Below are 6,930 nucleotides of genomic sequence, written 5' to 3'. Positions count from 1 at the left end.
GCCTAATGAGGGCAGAGTCCAGGAGCTCAAGATCACAATAGGTTTTTTTGGTACTCATATCATACTATTAATTTATAATGAACTTATAGTGCCTCTGAAAACTTCAGATATTTTTAAGATAAATTGCTGTCTGACCACATCTTTTTACCTTGTACCTGTGAAATTGATTTTTTGAACTCGGGTGTAAGAATTTGCATTTATCCCCACTAAGATTCATTTTAGGAACCTTAGGAACATTCTAGCCTGTAAAGATCTTTTTAGTTGTGTTAGTTATCTCTCCTAGTTTTGTGTCATTAGACACTTTAGATAAACATTCTTGTCGTGTTGCCCTGTGGCAGTTGGTGTTGCTATTGGAATTACCTCTCTCGGCTTGTGTGTCCTAAATGGTGAGGTCCCCCCCCCCCATCCCTGGCCATCCCTGGGTCTTTGTGCATCACCGGGGCCATCTTCCTTCTGTGCCAACATGTACACTCTATCCTCTCTACTATTGCCCAGGGAACACTACCACTACTTCTGGAAAGGAGGCATCAAGCCCTATTCCACTGATTCTTCCTGAGATGTTCTCAGATCAAAACACTCTTCCCTACTGACCATTACTCTATATGTGGTGTCTTCTCCTACTAAAATGTAAGTCATCTGAGGGCAGGGATGTCCTCAGCACTTAACACAGTCCCTGGAATATGCTGTTGTTGAGTCATTTCGGTCTTGTTTTCTTGGCAAAGATACCGGAGTAATTTGCCATTTCCTTCTCCAGCTCATTTGATAGATGACGAAACTGAGGCAAACAGGGTTAAGTGACTTGCCCAGGGTCTTATAGCTAGTAAGTGTCTGAAACTGGTTTTGAACTGAAGTCTTCCTGACTTCAGGTCCAGTGCTCTATCTACCGTACCACCTAGCTGCCCCTATATGTATTCACATACACACAATAACTATAGGCCTATTCACTGAATGGGTGTTACCTCACTCAAAGTGAGAGCTTGAAAAGACCTTAGCTTAAAAGGGCCAGGGTCTCCTAATGCATCCTGGGCCATCTACAGTTATCTTGGTGAATATCAGGCCACTGGACCCAGAGAGCTCTGGAGGAGAAAGTGGGGCTGGTGACCTCACACAGCCCTCCCTCACTCAAATCAAAGTCAACTGCAAGTCACGTCATCATTTCCCTGATGTCATGGTCCTCCTCGAGAATGAAGGACAGACACAACCTGTGTGACAATTCTAGTTCTGTATGATCGTTTTCCTTTGTAATCCTATATATATTATTTTATGCCTTAAAAACTACTCTTGAGAAGAGATCTATAAGCTTCCCAGACTGCCAGAGGGATCCAGGACACAGGGGAAGGTCGGGAACCGCTGTAGGAGGAGACATAAGAAAGCAGCATTGTGCCAAGTTGAAGAGCAGGGAGTATCTAGGAGGTGGTCAGCAGATCTGGCAATTATGAGATTCTTGGAAATGTTGGGGAGAGAATCAAACCTCAAACCTCCATCAAAGCTGGAAGTTCTTGCCACAGCCATGCTGGCCCCTTGCGAGTGCTTCCCGTTCCAGATGCTCACTAACCATTTCTTTAAAAACAGGCTCTAGAATTTTGCCAGTAATTGAACTCAAGCTTACAGATTGCAGTTTCTATCTACTTTCCCTATTAGAAAACTGGAACAACAGACATCCTTCTCCTACCTAGAGTTCAGCTTCTGAGAAATTGTTCATTCTACTTCCTTTTTTCCTACCAACACTATCCCTCTCCTAGCCCATTCTGCACCCCGCCCCTTTAATCCTAGATCACTTAGCAAGCCAGTGCTCTCACATCATCCAGAGTTACTATTCTTAGAAATCTGGGCAAGGTCATCGCTCCCTGAGAGGCAGCCCTCATTTCAGATCTTTCTCCTGCTCTTTCTCCTCATTAAAACTTACCTGTGTTGCTTTCCATTCCTTTGTGGACTTTCTAGGTAACAATCTGAGAAACAGGGTGCTAAGAACCCTTGTTCTGCTAGATGGGGGGGGGTTGGTGATGCCAGGTTATAATACCTGTTCCCTCCACACTGCCAACCAGAGATTAATTGCAGCTAATAAGCTCTTTCAAAATGCAAAGTCTTCAGGGAGGGATAAGTCTTTGGGCCACTTATGAATAATGAAATGCCTAATGAGATGATCAGATTGTATTTTTTGTAGTTATGAGAATGGAAGGTTTGGGTGGAGGGAGGAGAGAGGGGAAATATTGGAATGGGTGGAGACTGGCGTGGGTAGGGTGTTTCAATAGGGAGCTTTGTGTAGCTGTGGGCAGAAGGGCACTGAGGCCTGGGCAGGGGAGGGGTCATATAAAGGGAGGTGGATGGGTAGTGAATGAGACTGGCTAGGTGGTACAGTGGAAAGAAGGTTGGGTTTGAAGCCAGAGAGAACTGATTTGCAATCATCAGACTTGACGGAGGGCTCTCACTGGTTGTACGATCCATGGGCAAATAATTTAACTTCTTTGGGTCTTGTCAGTTTCCTCATCTGTGAAAATGAAGGAGTTAGACTTAATGGCCTTGAGGGTCCCTCCAGGCTCCAACTCTGTGAGCCTATGATCTTTAAAGTGAAGGGATTGAACTCCATGGTCTCTAAAGTCTCTAATATGGCTCATTTCAGCTAAGGTGGGAATGGCTGACAGTGGCTTCACAGGTTTCCATTTTTAAGAAAGGAGTGTCCAATACCTTCGCCACAGGGTCTGAGGAATTGTGGGTATTTTAGATACCCTAAATGAAGGAAAGAGTTTTAGTCACAGGGGCATTCATAGAATCACAGAATAGTAGAACCAGCAGAGACCTTAGACTATTCTCATTTGACAAATGAGGAAACTGAGGTCTAGGTGATTTTGCAGACATGAAACTAGCGCTGGCTTTCTACATTTGAGCTTGTGAAACACCTACCTCTGTGATTGGGGACATTGGGGGAAAGTCTGGTACTTCCTGCTTTTTCCTTTTCCGAAAAGTACCAGCTGTCTAACCAACTGGTACTCCCCCCTTCCTGGGGCTATAACCCTTCAGGTAAGTCAATTGCCACTGGCCACTGTTGCTCTTCTGACTCCATGTTCCCACCCTCACAATAGAGTGTGACTTTGGGCAATCACTTAACCTCAATTTTCTCATCTCTAAAATGGAATAATAATAACACCTGCCTCACAAATTTGTTGTGAAGATTAAATAAGAGGACATATATAAAGTGCTTTGAAAACTTAAAAACCCTATTACTGTTATCACTTGCATATATATACATACTTATGTACATTTTTTTGGAGGGGAGAGGGCAAGGCAATTGGGGTTAAGTGACTTGCCCAAGGTCACACAGCTAGTAAGTGTCTGAGGCTGAATTTGAACGCAGGTCCTCTTGACTCCAGGGCCTACTCACTGCACCACCTAGCTGCCCCTCACTTGCATATATTTCTTATGCTCCCACTCTACCCCATTAGATCATAAGGTCTTTGATGGCAGGGACTTGGAGATTTGTTACTTATTTCTATAGCTCCTGTAGTGCCTAACATAAAGCCTTAGAGAAGTGAATTTAATACGTTTGTTAAAATGAATTTTATTTCTCCGCTTTTCCCCCAGTGTGCAATAAAATTCTATTTTGGTTGCTACTGAATCTGCCCACAGGAGTTGCCTAGTTCTCATTTCCTGATTGCCTTCCTAGAAGCTCTCTTCCTGACAGCCTAACCCTCTCTCTTTCGTGGGAGTGGCTAAGTCCCAACAAGGTAGGAGGCTTTGCCCTCAAAGAAGGGAGGGACCTAATCTTTGGCTTCAGTCCTCAACAGAAGCCCTAACTGGGTAACACAAGCAGTGCTATCACCTTTCCCTTTTCAAAGGCCTTCAAGCTCTTTTGACCTGTCCCGGCCATTGGAACTTTGTGAATGGAGCCAGGTGAGGTGCAGGGTGAGTCATTTAGCATGTGATGTGCCATTTAAAAGCCAGGATTGGGGGTGACTGTATGCCAGGGGCTTGGGATGAGAGACATTGGTACCCTTGTTCCAAATGTAGACCAGAGCAGAGTGCCTTAGACCTGGAGGTTCCACTGGAAGTTTGGCCTCTGTGAGTTGGCCCAGCCCATTTGTTTACAGGCAGGGTTGAGAGATTGGAGGTGTGCCAATTTATGTTGATCATAATGGCATATATTTAGGTGGTACCTGGGCTCTATGCCCTGCAGTCTGTCCAACTACTTCACCCTTAGGATTTCTAGGCCTGTCTGCCCTGGTCATGGACTTTAAATCTTGTCTGCTCCAAATAGTGTATAAGTTCTTTGGGAGCAGCCATTGTCCCACTTTTTCTATTTATATCCCCAGTGCTTAGCACAGAATAAGTGCTCAGACATGTTTATAATTGGGAAAGATAAAACTATAGTATTACAAAGGAAACCAGATATATTGAAAATTCTAAAAATAATCATTAAAAAACATGATGGATCCCAGTTTAAGATCTGCTGCTTTAGGTAAAGGGCTTTGATTGAGACCAGGGCCCAGGACCAGACAATTGCTTGTTACCTGGTGAAATCTGACAGGCCTCCTCCTTGGACCACACTCCAGTATCTTGGACAGATCAATTAATTGTGATTACCACATCCCTTCTCACAATAATGACCCCCATCCCCACCTAGGAGAGAGAGTAGGAAAGCTAGAGGAGAGAAATCTACGGCTCATCCTGCTTGTTACTTACCAGCTCCGCTAAGGTTATCTTACTCATGGGCAAATATTATATGGGGACCACCCATATGGAAGCTTCTCTTTTGGTTTTAGGGACAGGAAGTCACTGATCAAAAATATCTTCTCCTAACTGCCAGTATCCCTCCAATTTGCCATACTGAAATTCCCACTAACAGGACTCATGCCTTTCCATTGTGGCATTGTGATTCTTGGAGCTCCTGTTAAGGTACAAATTTGTCTGGGATGAGAGGGACAATGTACTGGTCCATTATCAACTATTAACACCAATATGGACATAATAGATATTATCCTGCAAAGCAGGTATCCAGGTCCTGAGAGAAGAGGACTCTAGGTGGGGAAGTTTTGATTCAATACAATATTAATTGAATAGCTCCTCTGGGAGGAGAAGTGTGTTTGTTGAAGTACAATGTTGAAGAGAAGGAAAGAATTTGATTTCAATATTGGGGAACTTTTCAGGGAGAATGTCTGGACTGGGGGGTAAAGCCTGAGGACTGTGGGTACTGAGAGTTTAGCAGAGGGCAGAAAAAGAGGAATGGATGCGAAACATAAACTTTCTTTAGTTTTCAGTTTTGCCATGGGCCATCAGGTCTAGCAAAAGAGGAAGTTGAAATTATTGGCCATAGTGAATTTTGGGCTGACTACATGTGAATGTCACTGATGAGTATTTCTAATCCACTGAAAATTCATCATCTTTTCCTCGGTCATGTGGGTATCAGTGCCACCACATGGGCAAGATGGTTTCTAGAGTCTGGGAGGGGGGTAGTTTACAAGGACCTCACTAGATTCCTTATAAAAAGATGAGTCATTTTGGTTTCCACCAGTATTGTAGGATGTCTTGGTAGAGAACAATTTCTCTGACTAGCCTGGAGAATGGATGGAGGGATGATGGGGAATGACAAGGAGAAAGGCAGCTCAAAAAAAAAGCAAATTGAGGAGTTTCTATGAAAATAGTGGCATACATTTGCAGGTTGAAAGCTATTGATTTTGTTTTTTGGTGTGTGTGTGTGTGTGTGTGTTTTCCAGGACAACCTCCTAGTTCCATCTCATACTTTATTTAACAATATTAAACAGGCACTTTTGATAGCACACATACAACATCATAAAAGGCAACTTTTTCTCAGTTTGCTCTCTTTGACAAAATATCAAAATAAACACTTTTGACGTAGACATTGCACCCAAGGTAAATTTTTTTAATACATTACAATGAATCTTAAAGATACACATGAACAGAATAAAGCTTCTTTTTTCCCCTTCTCTTTTTAAATCTTTAAAAAGGCCAGGCGCCAACTACTCTGTATTGTGTCAGTGCATAAATACACCTCCTTGATCTGGGAACTCAGGAAACGCACTCCCTAGGTCTAGTCATTTCTTTCATGGGCTGCTTTGCACCTGAGTTTTTCTTTCGGACTGCAGAGTCTGGGTGTATCCTCTGCAAAATATGACAGAACCTTAAGTGATCATGATATGGTGGAGAGACCAGTACAAAGGGACATTATCTGGAATCTCATTGGTCTCTCTCATTTCCCTTCACAACAGGCCAAAGTTGTGTCCCACTAGTCACTCTTGGATCCCACCTCCTCCCTACCACTTTCTTTTTTTCTCTTTTTTTTTTTTTAAACCAAGGAAGTCTGTATTCACATTTAAAAAATGACAACAGTACCAGGAACTGCATGGTCAGAGAGCTGATGCTTAGAGCTGCTAACTATACAGTGAGAGAGGTTCAAACTGGTGCTTTCAGGGACTGTGGAGACAGCACCAGGCAGTGGTGGCAAGTGAGCCCAGTCCTCTCCATTTTCCACATGGAAAAAAGTTCATCACAAATTTCAAGGTGCGGTTTTAGTCAACTGGCATTTCTCATCTATTGGCAGCATTTACAGTGGTCAAATAATGGTACTGCTGTCAGAAATGAGAGGGCCCACACAATGTCAAGGCTAGATTGGGATAACTTTGCTATGCAGAGAAGGAATCCCTTGGGAATGACTGTTTGAAACAGAAAGCTCTGCACCCTCCCTCCAATTTCATTTACAGGGTGGGGGTGTTGTTTTAATAACAATGACAATAATAACAATGATAAAAATGTACTGCTTTGTCAGTTTCTAATTAGATGACTCGTACAGGATAATTTGTGCAAAATCGTTGAACATTTGCTTTCTACAGTGTACTGCACCTTACGAATAAGACGCACATGGAATGAAGTTCATCTCTTTTAAGTACTTTGTATAAAGATAACACAGACACAGTCTCC

Source organism: Trichosurus vulpecula, chromosome 3 (genome assembly GCF_011100635.1).
Source record: "Trichosurus vulpecula isolate mTriVul1 chromosome 3, mTriVul1.pri, whole genome shotgun sequence".
NCBI classification, from domain to species: Eukaryota; Metazoa; Chordata; class Mammalia; order Diprotodontia; family Phalangeridae; genus Trichosurus; species Trichosurus vulpecula.
The sequence above is the reverse complement of the archived record's forward strand: the minus strand, read 5'-3'. Positions refer to the sequence as shown.